The sequence below is a fragment of the Carcharhinus amblyrhynchos genome, chromosome 1 (genome assembly GCF_965287045.1).
Source record: "Carcharhinus amblyrhynchos chromosome 1, sCarAmb.v2.hapA, whole genome shotgun sequence".
NCBI lineage: Eukaryota > Metazoa > Chordata > Chondrichthyes > Carcharhiniformes > Carcharhinidae > Carcharhinus > Carcharhinus amblyrhynchos.
The window spans coordinates 66,200,721-66,218,822 of NC_137324.1; the positions used below are offsets into that span (position 1 = coordinate 66,200,721).

The window sequence follows — 18,102 nt, forward strand, 5'->3', positions numbered from 1 at the left end:
CAGCAGTCTCTATGGAGATCACAAGACAGTAAATTAAAGTTACCAGGCATTTTTGGTATTTAATAAAAACATAAGGACTAGGAGCAGGAGTAGGCCATCTGGTCCCTCGAGTCTGCTCTGCCATTCAATAAGATCTTGGCTGAGCTTTTCGTGGACTCAGCTCCACATACCTGCCCGCTCACCATAATCCTTAATTCCTTTACTGTTCAAAAACTTATCTATCCTTGCCTTAAAAACATTCAATGAAGTAGCCTCAAGTGCTTCATTGGGCAGGGGATTCCACAGATTCACAACCCTTTGTGTGAAGAAGTTCCTCCTTGACTCACTCCTAAATCCGCTCCCCCTTATTTTGAGGCCATACCTCCTAGTTCTCGTTTCACCTGCCAGTGGAAACAACTTCCCTGCTTCTATCTTATCTATTCCCTTCATAATCTTATATACTTCTATAAGATCTTCCCTCATTCTTCTGAATTCCAATGAATATAGCCCCAGTCTACTCAGTCTCTCCTCAAAAGCCAACCCTCTCAATTCCAGAATCAACCTAGTGAATCTTCTCTGCACCCCCTCCAGTTCCAGTATATCCTTTCTCAAGTAAGGAGACCAAAACTGTACTCAGTACTCCAGGTGTGGCCTCACCAGCGCCTTATACAGCTGCAACATAACCTTGTTGTTTTTAAACTCCATCTCTCTAGCAATGAAGGACAAAATTCCATTTGCCTTCTTAATTAGCTGCTGCACCTGCAAATCAACTTTTTCTGATTCTTGCACAAGGACACGCAAGTCCCTGTGCACAGCAGCATGCTGCAATTTTTACCAGTTAAATAATAGTCCATTTTGTTGTTATTTCTACCAAAATGGATGACCTCAAATTTATCAACATTGCACTCCATCTGCCAGATCCTCACAGATCGCTCACTTAGACTATCTATTTCCCTTTGTAGACTTTCAGCATCCTCTGCACACTTTGCCACTCATTTTAATGTCATCTGCGAACTTTAACACACTACATTTGGTCCCCAGCTCCAAATCATCTATGTAAATCGTAAACAATTGCGGTCCCAACACTGGACCCTGAGACACACCACTAGTCATTGATCGCCAACCAGAAAAATACCCATTTACTCTCACTTTTTGCTTTCTGTTAGTTAACCAATCCTCTATCCATGCTAATACAGGTAACAACATGCACCTTTATCTTATGTAGCAGTCTTTGGTGTGGCACCTTGTCAAATGCCTTCTGGAAATCCAGATACACCACATCCACAGGTTCCCCATTGTCCACTATGCATGTAATGTTCTCAAAGAATTCCACCAAATTAGTCAAACATGACCTTCCCTTCATGAACCCACGCTGCATCTTACCAATGGGACAATTTATATCCATAAAACGAATGTGAACAAAATTCTTTCCATTTTCTGCAGTAGGAAGCATCACCAAACTAACAAATAGACTAACTGGACGATATGAGAATGGAAAAGAACAGTGAGCTACAAATAGTGGGTATCATAGTAAGGATATCTCAATAGTACTAAAGATCATTCATAACTGGACTCAAAGTCAGCAGTGGTGATTTATTACTGTCACATAGATGAGAATGGTGAGGGCTCAGCTGAACAAAAATTATATGAAAAGTCCATTAAGAGATTAATCAACAATGTTTCTCTCACTATCAATGCTGTCAAGTGTTTTTCAGGATGTCCTGTTTTCATTTCAGACTTCCAACATCCTTAGTGATTTGCTTTCATTTTTACAGAACAATATTTATTCTTTTATCAGCCTGAGGCGGACAATTCCATCAACTTATGTTAAATAGAAAATTACTAGTTGACAGGTACAGGAAAGAAAATGGCATCAAACACCAATGTCTGATCAGTATGTTCAGTGGCCATCCTGAAAAGTCCGTTTTGTGAATACCATACTTTACCTTTCAAATTCATGAAATCAACATCATAATATTCTCTTTATTCCTATTGCTTTTTAGCAAACAGGTTACGAGACATTTACTTTCAAGATCACATCACGATCACTTTACTTCAGGTATCTAAATTTAAAAATACTCTGTTGATTCCAATGCCCCAATTGAAGCTGCAGCTTTATTCAGCACGAGTTGCAAAAACTTACAAAGGATGACCTAATCAAAAAGTATTTTATTGACTAGAGATAACAGCAAGGCCAATACCAATACAAATATCACAATTGTACCTTGGTATAATCCATGTCCCTGAAGTTCATATCAGAAAGATAAGAATTTGCTGTACTTACCTAAAAAAGGAAAGAAAACATATTAAAAAATCATTGTTCAAATAAATATCACATCAGCTGTACAGAATGTATCACAGAAAACATGTCTTGCTTGCTATAAATTGATATATTAGCTACACCTTAGAACATGAAATAAACATCTTTAAATAACTTAATTTCAAAATGATACAAATGTTCAATACACAGGTATTAATATTCAAACATCAAAAAATCACAGAGTTTTGTCATCAGCCATTCACATAATGAAGTGCTTAATTAAACGATATCCTAAGTTTGGAGGTTCTTTTGATAAACAAGCAAGAAAATGCTACAAGTAACATTTATAATACGGAAAATCCTTTGGTACTTTGGGAATATTGATGTAATTTTGAAAGGGTGAATTTTAACAAGCATTACGGAATATATCCCTAAATAGACTAAAAGCATTTTCTGCACTTGGTATCATCATGTTCCCTGACACTGCACTTTACCTCAAATTTCTGAAATCGTTCCCATACATGGGGAACAGAGTTTTGATAGCCTATATGCTTTATTGGTTGAGAAAGTAAGTTAGAGCCAATTCCAATCTCGTCCTCCCACTCATGAATTGAAGGTCAGTTTGTTTAATTACATGCTCATGATCTTAAAATGAATACTACTGCAGTTTCCAGCCAACATCATACGGGACTAATAAAGTGCCAGAAAAGCACTGAGAGGGGGAACCAAAGTGTTCTTTCAGTTCTTTGGCTGGATATTCCTCCTCCTCAAAGAAAACACAATTTAATAGACCTGATGATGGAGGTCTGGCTATATGAATCGCAGTGCAGTAAGCATATTGTCCAATGATCCATTTGCAGGCTAATTACTAGTGGCACTAAAATGACTTGCTGGCAGAACGTTTATTTTCCCCCTTGTCAATGTGAAATAGCCAAAGTAGTTAACAAGTCTTCCAGTGATAACTTATTATTGCTAGAAAAAGAGCACTATTTGTCTTGGGCCCCTGTCCCGTGCATTGGAACAGTAAATCAGTGAAGCAGTTCTACTGAAGGAAGGGATTCAAAAATAATAATTTCAAACTTGTGCGCTATCTTGAAGCTGTTAAAAATCCATGATGTGACTAAAATGGAGTAAAAAGTGCCAAAAATTTTTAAGAAAATTAACTGTTCCCAGCTCTGACGAAGAGTCATCTAGACTCAAAACATTGGCTTCACTCTCTCTCCACAGATGCTGTCAGACTTGCTGAGATTTTCCAGCATTTTTCTGTTTCTGTTTCAGATTCCAGCATTTTGCTTTTAACTGTTCCCACCTGCCTAGCTCATGAAAGTGAAGGCAAGTTATTAACCGTATCAGGTCTTTCAAATTAAGTGGTAGGGGACAGTGAGTAGGGATAATGGGCACAGGATGTAACTAGTGGTGTTCTGTGTTGGGGCCTCAATTGTTCATTGTCATTTTTATTAACGACTTAGATGATGGGGTAAAAGCCGCATATTCAAATTTAACAATGATATAAGATGGTTTGCACTATAAGAATCTACATGAAAGCATACAATTACTAAGAGATAATAGATTAAATGAGTAAATAAAACTGTGGTAAACAAATTTCAAATGTAGGCAAATGTCATCTACTTTGCACCTCAAAAGAATGGCACATTTACTTCCTAAATCTAGCAACAGTGGAGGTCGCGAGTTGAGGATAGCCAATTGAGGCTTTTAAGTTGCCACTTAAGGATCGCTTAAGGGCCTCATCTCACCAGAGCTGGTATTCGGCAAGTGGCGGGTGGGGACCATACCATGTGGACAAACCACCACATCAACCCTGGCAGATATGCTTCCAGCTTTCCTTCTTGGGCAGTAGATAAGGAGGATGTGCTAGATATTCTTGAGGGTTTGAAAATAGATAAGTCCCCTGGGCCAGACGGGATTTACCCTAGGATTCTCTGGGAGGCAAGAGAGGTGATTGCAGAGCCTCTGGCTCTGATCTTCAGGTCATCGTTGGTCACAGGTATAGTGCCAGAAGACTGGAGGATAGCGAATGTTGTCCCATTGTTTAAGAAGGGGAATAGAGATTTCCCCAGGAATTATAGAAGACAGAGGGTGGTGGTTGATGGAAAGTATTTGTCATGGAGTTCGGTTACAAGTGGTGTGCCTCAGGGATCTGTTTTGGGGCCACTGCTGTTTGTAATTTTTATAAATGATCTGGATGAGGGTATAGAAGGATGGATTAGTAAATTTGCTGATGACACCAAAGTCGGAGGAGTGGTAGATAGTGAAGAGGGGTATCATAGTTTACAGAGAGACTTGGACAAGTTGCAAAGCTGGGCCGAGAGGTGGCAGATGGAGTTTAAAGTGGAAAAGTGTGACGTAATTCACTTTGGCAGGAATAACAGATGTGTAGAGTATAGGGCTAACGGTAGGACTCTGAATAGTGTTGACAAACAGAGGGATCTAGGTGTATATGTGCATAGATCCCTGAAAGTTGGAAATCAAGTGGATAAGGTTGTTAGGAAGGCATACGGTGTCTTGACGTTTATTGGTAGGGGGACTGAATTTAGGAGCCGCAACGTCATGTTGCAACTGTACAAAACTCTGGTGCGGCCGCACTTGGAGTATTGTGTGCAGTTCTGGTCCCCACATTATAGGAAGGATGTGGAGGCATTGGAGAGGGTGCAGAGGAGGTTTACCAGGATGTTGCCTGGTATGGAGGGAAGGTCCTATGAGGAGAGACTGAGGGATTTGGGGTTGTTTTCGTTGGAAAGAAGGCGGCTAAGAGGAGACCTTATTGAAACATACAAGATGATTAGAGGTTTAGATAGGGTGGACAGTGATAGCCTTTTTCCTCGGATGGAGAAAGCTAGCACGAGGGGACATAGCTTTAAATTAAGGGGTGGTAGTTATAGGACGGATGTCAGAGGTAGGTTCTTTACCCAGAGGGTGGGGGGGGGGGGAATGGAATGCCCTGCCTGCTGCAGTTGTAGATGCGCCTAGTTTGGGGGCGTGGATAGGTTTATGGATGGAAAGGGATTGGTTTAGGTTAGAGGGTCATTGCTTTTTTCTTAATTGGTCGGCGCAACATCGTGGGCCGAAGGGCCTGTTCTGCGCTGTAATGTTCTATGTTCTATACTGTGTCCAATGGATGAACCTGGCAGTGGAAAGGGTGGGACCCTTGGGAAGCCATCTTGTATCCATGCCAACGTTCTCCTCTCCCATCTTGCTGATGTCTCCCTGCTTGACCCTGGCAATCTGGCACAACTTAACTTGGTCTGGGGCTGAAGCAACAATCCTTCTAGTAAACCCTACTGCAGTACTGGTTGTAGTGCTGCAGGCCATTGATTGGCTGGCAACATTCAGAGGCATGACATCTGCCTTGAGCCAGGAAACATGGTGGGAAATTGCCTTCAGTGGAGCCAGGAACACCAACAATTGCCAGTGGACTGCCTGTTTGGGACTTAATTCCAACAGGGTATCTGGAAATGGCTCAGAATGGTTGCCACCAGCTCTCCAACTATTAATTTCCACCCCAATGGGGTAGAAGCTTTCTGCTTCTGGTTAGACTTCACCTGGAATGCTGTGAACATTCTGAGGCACCATCCCTTAGAATAGATATATTGGTCTTGGAGGGAGCTTAGTGTTGATTTCTTACAATGATACTTGTGCTCAAGGGTTAAATTATGAGGAGAGCTGAAACAAATCATATTGCTGTATTTTAGAAGATTAAGTGGTGATTTGTCCAAAGTTTTCAAGATAACAAGTCAATTATTAATTCTAAATCTGAGATCAACTAACAAAAATTGATCAAAGCTTTTAACGGATATGGAAGAAATGCAGGTAAATAAGGCTAGAAATTTAGCCCCCAGCACAACCACGGTGGCACAGTGGTTAGCACTGCTACCTCACAGTGCCAGGGACCTGTATTCAATTCCCAGCTTGGGTCACTGGCTGTGCGTAGTTGGCATGTTCTCCTAGTGTCTGCATGGGTTCCCTCTGGATGCTCCAGTTTCCTCCCACAGTACAAAAGATGTGCTGGTTAGATGCATCGGCTATAATAAATTCTCCCTCAATGTACCCAACGGCGATGGAGTGTGGCGACTAGGGGACTTTCACACTAACTTCATTGCAGTGTTAATGCAAGTCTACTTATGACTAATAAATAAACTTTAAAAAGAAAAGAACAGACTTAGGCGGAGATGGAATTTTGCACTACCACCCTGCATACCTATTCCCCAGTTCCATGTCACCCCTGAGCCATTTCCTCAGAGGTGAGATGGAGGGCACAGCAGTTTAAAAATATTCATCTTACCCATGCCTTCTACATATGGTTTATAATCGACCATTATGAGATTCCAGCCTGGAACTCCAGAGTCTAACCATAATGGATTTCCAATTCAGTGGCCTAAACCTCTAGGCCACAGGGGAACCCAAAATATTTTTCAACTCACCCAAGACTGCCACAGGATGATTTATTGTCTACCATGGTGGGATTTAAACATGGAACCCCACAGCATTGCCCTAGATTTGTGGTGTATCAGTAACCAACTTATGTACTTAAAGGCCTATTCAGGCTTGTTGGCTGAGGCTGATTGAGTTCTAGTTGGCCTCCAAGTCGTCACAGGCAGCAGGGAACAGTACAGCTGCCTGAAGGCTGCTTCTCAGTGGGGCAAGCACTCCAGGTCGGGTTATACAAGCATAGAAAATAGGAGTTGGGGCAGGCCATTTAGCCCTACTGTCCTGCTCTTCCATTCATTATGATCATGACTAATCATCCATGTCAATAACCTGATCCAACCTTCCTCCCATATCCTTTGATCCCCTTCGCCTCAATAAGCATATCTAACTCCTATTTGAAAACATGCAATGTAAAGGCCTCAATGACTATGTGTGGTAGTGAATTCCACAGGCTCACCACTCTCTGCACAAACAAATTTCTACTCATCTCAGAGATCACCGCTCCACTTCCCAGGTTTCAACAGCAGTTGCAAACCACCCTTTGGAGGGGTTCCTCCCCCAGAATATTTGCTTGGCTGCAAGGCTATTTTTAAAAATTTAAAAACAACAACAAATGTGAAAAAGCCAAGTGAGGCAGCCAGCTTTGAGAGCTAAGCCTGCCTTCCAGCTACTAATTGAGTAATCTGGGAAAAATCAAGTGAGAACGTGCTTCCCACAAAACATGGGCTTCCAGTCACCATTTGACCCTGACAACATGGAAAATCCTGCCGATGGAGTTAGGTCACAGAGAAGCCCTGATCTCATTGAAAAGTGGGAAAGGCTTAACGCTCAGTTTCCAAAACAAATTCTAAATAAGACAACATTGGGTACAGAGAAGATAATTTCCCTACATTAAATTTGTACAATTAATTGATTTGAATCCTTTCCTGGTTCCTTTATTTTAGATACTTTGGGCATAAAACTCTTATTTTTAATATAAAATCAAACAAACCTGAAGGCGTTTCTTTGGTATTCATGAATAACAGTTTAACAAGTATCACAGCTGTTCATCCTACACCCAAAATGTGTTGCATAGAACTCTTCATATTAAAGCTACAAATGTTACTGTGTACAGTGCACTGTTCTTATCTCAAATAGCCAGTCACTCGCTAAATCAATATTCAAATCATTGTATCAATAGCACACCACATTCTACCATTTGTATCATTTTTGTCCACAATATATGACTGAAGCTCAGTTATATTAACTAGCTTAATGTAACACTTGTACCTCTGGCTAGTTTCACAGTGAATTATATAAACAGCAGGGTCCAGCAAGAACCACAATTTTGTATATTTTCATGATTCTAGTAGTAATATGCCAATCAGAGAATGCAGGCCATAACAAACGGCCAGTTTGATAAGGTACCCACAGTAAGCTATTACAGAAGATGCAGATGCATGGGATTGAGGGTGATTTAGTGGTTTGGGTCAGAAATTGGCTAGCTGTAAGACAACAGAGGGTGGTGGTGGATGGGAAATGTTCATCCTGGAATTCAGTTACTAGTGGTGTACCGCAAGGGTCTGTTTTGGGACCACTGCTGTTTGTCATTTTTATAAATGACCTGGATGAGGGCGTAGAAGGATGGGTTAATAAATTTGCAGATGACACTAAATTCGGTGGAGTTGTGGACAGTGCGAAAGGATGTTGCAGGTTACAGAGGAACATAGATAAGTTGCAGAGCTGGGCTGAGAGGCGGCAAATGGAGTTTAATGCAGAAAAGTGTGAGGTGATTCACTTTGGAAGGAGTAACAGGAAAACAGAGTACTGGACTAATGGTAAGTTACTTGTTAGTGTAGATGAGCAGAGAGATCTTGGTGTCCATGTGCATAGATCTCTGAAAGTTGGCATCCAGCTTGATAGGGTGGTTAAGTAGGTGTACAGTGTGTGAGCTTTTATTGGTAGAGCGATTGAGTTTCGGAGCCATGAGGTCATGTTGCAGCTGTACAAAACTCTGGTGTGGCTGCACTTGGAGTATTGCGTACAGTTTTGGTCACCGCATTATAGGAAGGATGTGGAAGCATTGGAAAGGGTGCAGAAGGGATTTACCAGGATGTTGCCTGGTATGGTGGGAAGGTCTTATGAGGAAAGACTGAGGGACTTGAGGCTGTTTTCGTTAGAGAGAAGAAGGTTAAGAGGTGACTTAATAGAGGCACATAAGATGATCAGAGGATTAGATAGGGTGGACAGTGAGAGACCTTTTCCTCAGATGGAATGGCTAGCACGAGGGGACATAGCGTTAAATTGAGGGATGATAGATATAGGACAGATGTCAGAGGTAGGTTCTTTACGCAGAGAGTAGTAAGGGTCTGGAATGCCCTGCCTGCAACAGTAGTGGACTCACCAACATTAAGAGCATTTAAATGGTCATTGAATAAACATATTAGGTGATATTGGAATAGTGTAAGTTAGATGGGCTTTAGATTGGTTTCACAGGTCGGCACAACATCGAGGGCTGAAGGGCCTGTGTTGCACTGTAATGTTCTATGTTCTATGTAAACCCTAAAGATCCTCAGAATAAAAAAATGGTTAGTAGCTTGGCTTATCCACCGAGAGCTCAAGGGAAGGCTCATATCAGCACAATTCAGCTAAGGTACAAGACTTGGTACATAGATCTGTTTCTGCATTGAGGTTATAGAACAAAGAACAAAGAGCAAATTACAGCACAGGAACAGGCCCTTCAGCCCTCCAAGCCTGCACCAACAATGCTGCCTGACTTAACTAAAACCCCCTACCCTTCCAGGGACCACATCCCTCTATTCCCATCTCATTCATGTACTTGTCAAGACGCCCCTTAAACGTCACTACTGTATTCTTTTCCACTACCACTCCCACCATTCTCTGAGTAAAAAATCTTCCTCATACATCTCTTTTAAAACTTGCCCCTCGCACCTTAAACCAATGCCCCCTAGTAATTGATACTTCCACCCTGGGAAAAAGCTTCTGACTATCCACTCTGTCCATGCCCCTCATAATCTTGTAGATTTCTATCAGGTCTCCCCTCAACCTCCGTTGCTCCAATGAGAACAAACCAAGTTTCTCCAACCTCTCCTCATAGCTAATGCCCTCCATACCAGGCAACAGCCTGGTAAATGTACCCTCTCCAAAACCTCCACATCCTTCTGGTAGGATGGCGGCCAGAACTGAACACTATATTCCAAGTGCGGACTCACTAAGATTCTACAAAGCATCAACATGACTTGCCAATTTTTAAACTCAATACCCCAACCTATGAAGGCAAGCATGCCATATGCCTTCTTGACTACCTTCTCCACCTGCATTACCACTTTCAGTGACCTGTGTACTGTACACCCAGATCCCTCTGCCTATCAATACTCATAAGGATTCTGCCATTTATTGTATATTTTCTATCTGTATTAGACCTTCCATAATGCATTGCCTCACATTTTTCCGGATTAAACTCCATCTGCCATCTCTCCACTCAAGTCTCCAACTGATCTATATCCTGCTGTATCCTCTGATGGTCCTCAGCACTATCCGCAAATCCACCAACCTTTGTGTAGTCTGCAAACTTAGTAATCAATCCAGTTACATTTTCCTCCAAATCATTTATATGTATTACAAACAGCAACGGTCCCAGCATTGACTCCTGAGGAACACCACTTGTCACAGCCCTCCATTCAGAAATACACCCTTCCACAGCAATGCTCTGTCTCTTTTGAATGAGCCAGTTTTGTATCCACGTTGCCAGCTCACCTCTGATCCCATGCGACTTCACCTTCTGCAGCAGTCTGCCATGAGGGACCTTGTCAATGGCCTTCATCCACGTAGACAACATCCACTGTCCTACCCTCATCAATCATCTTCGGCACTTCCTCAAAAAACTCGATCAAGTTCGTGAGACATGATCTCCCCTTGACAAAACCATGTTGCCTCTCACAAATATGTTCAATTATTTCCAAGTGGGAATAAATCCTGTCTCAAAGAATTCTCTCCAATAATTTCCCTACCACTGACGTAAGGCTCACCGGCTTGTAATTACCTGGATGTGTGTGCAGCTCATGAAGGTGCAGATAAGCCATATGTGAATAAACACTGTGATGCACAGACACAGTGAAGAGCAATATCCCACTAAGAACTATATATCAGACCAACATAAAGTCACATTATCATTGCAGTCATAAAAGGTGAAAAAAGCCCAGGTAATGGGTCAGCCTGCCTGTGGTATAGATGACCATGGAGATTGCCACGGTGTCTACACAACTGTCTGTTGATGCTGGTGAATTGCCATTTGCACATGGTAAAGGTGGAGTTAAAATCACTGAGGTGATGGCAGAGGCCATGATGCCCCTATGTCCTTGTTAACTTTGTCCAAGTGATCGGTCATTACTTCAAAAGACTTAAATTCATCAATTGTGTCTTATCTTTAATATATCTATTCCAGTCATACTCCACTATTATGTAGATTTCTAAGTAATATATTAACTTGACTTTGCTTAGAGAATCGACGGATTTTCCACAACTGATGTTAACCTCCATGGACAAGACTTGGTTGTGAGTCATGCACTACAAGGAAGCAACGAAATGTGACGACACACTTCCACCTCATTAAAAAAAAACTATCAGAACATTAAAAAAAAAGTTTGTTAATATATGAAAATACTGGATGCCATTTATCATAGAACAGAATCATAGAATCCCTATGGTACAGAAGGAGGCCACTCAGCAAATCAAGCTATACTGACAAAAATCCCACTCAAGCCCTAATCCTGTCACCCCAAATATTTACCCGCTAATCCCAATGACAAGAAGGGTCAATTTAGCATGTATAATCAAACTAACCCCCAAATCTTTGCAGTGTGGGAAGAAACCGGAGCACCTGGAGGAAACCCGCGCAAATAGAGGGAGAACGTGCAAACGCAACGCAGAAATTACCCAAGGCTGGAATCTGGCCATCCCTGCCGTGGAATCTTCCGGTTTCACTGAAGTCAACCCCCATTGTGCGAGGTCCCTAGTGGTGAAGTGGGTGAGCCATGCAAAAGCCTGTAGACTACGGCAGGACTGGAAGATCCCACCAGCAGCCAATGATTCATATTTACTGCAGAAATCCCAGCCACTATCTCTGACTGTGAATCATGAAGACTGAAAAATAGGGAAGGGGCAATACAGTTAATTTAAAAAAATACAAAGAAATTGGCTTAGAAGTCCTTAGGTATCTTTTGCATGCATTGAATGAGAAATGTAGTTAACTTCAAAAAATTTGGGGGAAGAGAAAAATTTAGATTTGGTTAAATTTGGCTGCTGAGTCAAAGTTTGTGTAGACCAGAATTGGTTGATGAATTGCCTTCACGCTTTCATAAGAACATAAGAAATAGGAGCAGGAGTAGGCCAACTAGCCTTCGAGCCTGCCCCGCCATTCAATAAGATCATGGCTGATCTGTCATGGCTCAGTTCCACATTCCTGCCCTCTCCCCATAACCCTTAATCCCCTCTCTTTCAAAAACCCATCAACCCGCGTCTTAAAAATATTTAGCGAGGTAGCCTCCACCACTTCAATGGGCAGAGAATTCCACAGATTCACCACCCTTTGAGTGAAGAAGTTCTTCCTCAACTCAGTTCTAAACCGCCCCCCCCCCCTTTATCTTGAGGCTGTGCCCCCTAGTCCTACTGTCCTTTCTGAGCGGGAAGAGTCTCTCCACCTCTATCCTATCCATCCCATTCATCATCTTATACGTCTCAATGAGATCTCCCCTCATTCTTCTAAACTCTAACGAGTACAAGCCTAATTTATTCAGCCTCTCCTCATAGCTCAACCCCCTCAACTCCAGCATCAGCCTAGTAAACCTCCTCTGCCCTCCCTCCAAGGCCAAAATATCCTTGAGTAAGTACGGCGCCCAAAACTGCACACAGTACTCCAGCTGCGGCCTCACCAATGCCCTATACAGCCGCAGCAAGACCTCCCTACTTTTATATTCAATCCCCCTCGCGATGAAGGCCAGCATCCCATTCGCCTTCCTGACCACCTGCTGCACCTGCAAGCTGGGTTTTTGCGACTCATGCACAAGGACCCCGAGGTCCCTCTGCACCGTCGCCTGCTGCAGTTTTTCTCCACGTAAGTAATAATCCTTCCTACCATTATTCCCAGCAAAGTGGACCACCTCGCACTTGCCAACATTAAATTCCAGTTGCCATTTCCTGGCCCATTCGCCCAGCCTATCTAGATCCTTCTGTAGACTCTCCACACCCTCCGCACAATTTGCCGTTCCACCAATCTTGGTGTCATCAGCAAATTTCGACACCATACACTCGGTTCCCCCCTCCAGATCATCTATATAAATGGTAAATAGCTGAGGCCCCAGCACCGACCCCTGGGGCACTCCACTAGTCACCAACCGCCAATCCGAATAGCACCCATTGACCCCCACTCTCTGCCTCCTATTTGACAACCAGTCCTCTATCCACGCTAACACCCTACCCCCAACTCCATGCCCCCTGACCTTCTGCAATAACCTCTTGTGAGGCACCTTGTCAAACGCCTTCTGAAAATCAAGACAGACCACATCCACCGGCTCTCCTCTATCCACCTAGACACATCCTCATAGAACTCCAGTAAATTTGTCAGACACGACTTCCCCTTAACGAAACCGTGCTGCGTCTGCTCTATCAAGCAATTCCCCTCAAGATGCCTCGCTATTTCCTCCTTGATGACGGATTCTAACATTTTACCTACAACAGACGTTAAACTAACCGGCCTATGATTCCCCGCCTTTTGCCTGGCACCCTTCTTAAACAACGACGTAACATTAGCCGCTTTCCAATCTTCCGGCACTTCCCTGGAATCCAGCGACGTCTGGAAAATAACCACCAAGGCATCCACTATCACCTCCGCCATTTCTTTCAGAACCCTCGGATGCATTCCATCCGGTCCTGGGGACTTGTCCACAATCAGCCCCTCCAGTCTGTCGAGCACCACCTCTCTAGTAACAGTAATGTCATTGAGACCCTCCAGTCCTACCACCTTTCCATCTCTAACACCCGGCAAATTATTCACGTCCTCCTCCGTGAAGACCGAAACAAAAAAGTTATTCAAGACCTCAGCCATTTCCCCATCCCCTACCACTAAGTCCCCCTTCTTATCCTCTAAGGGTCCAACGTTCACCCTAGCCAGCCTCTTCCTTTTTATGTACTTATAAAAACTCTTGCGATCCTTTTTATATTAAGCGCTAGCCCAGCTTCATAGTTTCTCCTACCCTTCTTTATCAATTTCTTTGTTGACATTTAAACCTCTCCCAATCCTCTTCTCGCCCACTACTCTTAGCTACTTTTAATTTAACACTTTCCTTCACCTCCTTCGTTATCCACGGCTTATTACCTCTCCTCCTACGGTCCTTTTTGACCATCATAACTACTGTTATGATTATCTTATTGGATCAGGATCTTCCCAGCAATCAAAATATCAAAACATACATAAGATAGGAAATGAAAATTGGTGGCTAGAGGAACAATACCACAAATAATATTAGAACATGGTCAAAAAGATTTCTCCAAGTTGTGATTTTTGCCTTCAGCCTGTACATTCTCATCAGCAAGTTTCTTTCTGATTTCTTAATTTCAAGGAATTGATACAAAAAACTGTAGGAAAGCAAAGTAATTTCCATCTAAGCAGCAACTGCAAACACACATTTTTGATATGTCACACTAAACTTGATGCAGTTGGTGCAGTGAGGAACATAGAAGGGCATGCCAGGAGCAGCAGAAGCCGCACTAAAAATGAGATACCAACCAAGTGAAGGTCTAATACGGGATTACATGCAAGCAATAGAGAGAGCAAAGCAATCCCATGAGAAACAAATCAAGTAAAAGCTCTGCAATCCTGACCCATCCTGTTATAAATGATGGGGAATAACCGAATAACTAATGGAGTGGAGGAAGAGTCTCAATCAACATCCTTACCCTTGACAGTGGGGAGCACACTATGTGTTTGCAAATGACAAGGGCCTGAATTTTGTTCCCTGAAGCTAGCGCAAAACACATTTGCGGCCATGGTTGTTCCTGGAAAGCGATTTCACACTCCTGGCCAATTAGCTGGCACTCAGAATGAAACATGTACTGTCAGAGCTGCTGGGCAGAGCTAGAAGAGAGTGGGCACTAAGAAAAGGGAAGGTGTGGGAAGACGCTTCTAATGTGCTCCCTCAGGAGGACAGCTGCCGCAGAGCTCTCTCAGGGAGCTGCAAACATGTACAAAATAAATTGCAATACAAAAACTGTGTGTTGAGGCAGCACATTCAAACACAAACCTCAGTCCCCAGGCACCTCTTTAAATTTTATTTCAGTCCTGACATTTCACCCTGCCAAAACATAAACACAACTCTGCCAATTGGGCTCACCCACCATCACTAAAAGCAGACAGTCCATGTAAAATTGCATTCAATTGGCCTCTCAATGGGTTAAATTACTGCTTGATTGTTGGTAGACGCGTTTCCGACTTTCGTATGCACCCGGTGACTGAAATATTGCACGCACTCAACATCTTTTCCTGCAATTTCAGGTGCTTCTACACTGCACCCAATTTAAAATTCCGGCCAAGGCTGAACAGCTTTCAGTCATCTTTAACCGGCTGTGGCAGATGAATTATCCTCCTCCTCAGGTCTTTGCAATCACAGAATTATTGCAGCGCAGAAGACCATTCAGATCTGGTTGCACTAGCTCTCCAAATGAACAATTCCCTTAATGTCATTCTCCTGCCTTTCCCTGTAACCCAACTCATTCTTCCTTTTCAGATAGAAGTCTAATTCCCTCTTGAATGCTTTCATAGAACCTGCTCCTATCACGCTCCTGAAGTCGACTTCCAATCTGGAATGTGTTAACAATAAGTCTGTATTAACAACACGTAACTACATATTTGCAGCAGAAGGTACAGGTATGGAGCTGACTCCATTCTCGGTTTTAACCAACTATGTCCATCTCCAGACTGACCCTGCCACTGCTTCACATGTCTTCTTACAGCACTGTGTGGGCAGTACCATAGTTAGTCCTATATTAACCCATTACATACCAGACCCTTCAACTAAACTCTCAGGAAATGCAATCCAGACATTAATAGCACCCTGTATGAAAATATTATTTCTCACATTGTTTCTGCTTCTTTTGCCAAGTACTTTAAATCTGTGCCCTCTTATTCTCCATCCTTTCATGAGTTTCTCCTGATTTATTCTGTCCAAACTCCGCCTGATTTTTAATGCTCCAGTCAAATTTTCTCTCAGCCTTCTCCAGGAAAAGAGAGTCTTCTCCAATCTATTCTTATAACTGAAATCCCTCATATCTGGAACCATTATCATGAATCTTTCCTGCACTCCATTCAATGCCTGCACATCTTCCTAAAGTGCAGCACTCAGGACTGGACACAATACTCAAGCTGAGGCTGAATTAGTGTCTTATACATTTTCAACATGAGCTCTTTGCTCTTATAATCTATGCCCCTATCAATAAAGTGAGGATGTTGCATGCTTTCATTAACCACTCTCTCAAACTACCACCTTCAATGACTTATGCACCCAAGCCCATTTACTCCTGCACCCCCTTTACAATTGTACCCTTGTCTCTCTAACTTGTCCTTACCAAAATGAGTCACTTCATTGAGCTTGGGGAAGGGGGTCTGTGAGATTCGAGGGGGGAGGGGGACCTGAGTGGGGATCTGAGGGGGGGCTTGAATGGAGGTCAGGTCAGGTCACCCCCATGCCTGCAAAGTTTGTGGGTGGGGGCGGTGGGGTGATGACCCATTATTTGAGAAGTGGGGGGGAATGATGCCCCTCTTCGCTGAGGGGTTGGTGATGCACTTTAGACCCTCAGGGTCCAACATGTTAGGTTGACGATTGCGGGACCTGCACTAAAGCCAGCCTGATGCAGATCTCACTGGAAGCTGGGCGGGTAGCAGGAGGGAATTGAATTGACTTTAAGCTCGCTTATCAGATGGACACTAGGCAATCTGAATATTTATTGGGTTCCTGGCCAAAGTGAGTGAGACCCCAATCAGGGTGGGTGTGAGACTGGCGCAAAACCCAGTTTACAGTCGATGTCCAATTCTCTGGGCCATTGCAATTCTCACCAGGAGCTAGTGGGCCAATAAACCACATCTGACAACTATCTTGAAAGACTTATTGACTGGATTAATCACACTAGTCTCCCAACTTCTCTATCCCTCTCCTGAAAATGCAAACTACTCGTGGGAAATGATACAATGGGCCCGATTTTACCATTGCATTGCTTCCATTTTCGGACACAAAAACTTGGTAAAGTCAGGCATGAGGTGAATAGCATGATCTGCACCCATGTCCACGCAGAGTCCCACTTTACCAAGGCCTGAAAATGGTTGCAATCGGAACCGCGCCTAAACTGGGCACGACGTCAATTTAAATGCATTTGCATGCATTTAAACTGACTTAATGAACTGGACGCCCAATCTTACCTGCATTTTCTCCTTTACCATCGTGTTTGTCCGTCCAAATTCAGTGCAAGACAGACATGCTTGGCAAAGGTCTGTTTCGGGCGCTCCAGCTTCTGAATAGGTCAGTTCAGAGCTTCCAATGGCACTTTAACTCAGATCTGTGGTGGAGGAGAGGGGAGGGAGGCAGGCTAGGTCATTTGGAGGTGGTGGTGATGGTGGTGGGGGTGGCTGGTGGGGGGGAGGGAGCATGGACAGATGAATCTCTGGTGGGGGGGGCAGGGGGTCACGATTGGTCTGGGTAGCAGGGCAGGGTGAGTGGATCAGGGACACAGTTATGTTGTGGGGATGGGGTGATGTCTGTGGGGGCCGTTACTCCTGCTTTGCACTCCTGGGCCGCTTTTTCCGCTTTTTGCAGCGCAGGAGCAATGTGACAGGGGCGCGTTTTTCAATTTTTTTTCACTGCGCATGAGCAGTCGAAGGCTCCAATCAGAGCAGCAGTGTCTGGGGTGCGATAAGCCCCACACACAACACGATTCAGGTTCACAATCTTTTTCTTCAGGCTAAGTGCATATGGGGGTGCCCAGGAACAGGTTTCCAAGTCAGATCTGAATTGCGCCCAGATTCAACACTTAGAATCAAAATGATAAAATCGCACCCCGCCCCCCACCCCCCCCAATGATCACAAACTGCTCTGTTACACCTCCCTCCCTTTGTCCAACTAGTGAGTGTGACAAGGTTGTCTGATCTACTGGATAAATATAAATGTTATCCCAGCAGGGATCACACGATAACAATTAACAGTAATAATTAGCATCTGACCAATTTTCCTCTTGCTCATCCTGGGCACTGAAATCAATTTGAGGATCCATACACTATATTCTCTGAGACTGACTCAGTTCCACACCAGGTGGCATACTTATCCACTGAGTAATTTGTTTATTGAATACTTCATTAATGGCACAAGTTATATTTT

At 43.4% G+C, this 18,102-nt stretch overlaps 1 protein-coding gene across 4 annotated transcripts in view; it reads right to left on the reverse strand.

The window, feature by feature from the left end:
• The window catches only part of pde4d (phosphodiesterase 4D, cAMP-specific), a 1,181,705-nt gene that overhangs the window by 364,826 nt on the left and 798,777 nt on the right, over positions 1 to 18,102 (reverse strand). The window contains exon 1 of one of the 4 annotated variants that reach the window (XM_080186311.1): positions 2,204 to 2,228. The exons of the other annotated variants lie outside the window; for them this stretch is intronic. The gene's annotated coding sequence lies outside the window, so the exon portion shown is untranslated. Of the gene's footprint in view, positions 1 to 2,203; positions 2,229 to 18,102 lie in introns of those variants that run through there. 4 annotated transcript variants of the gene reach the window in all.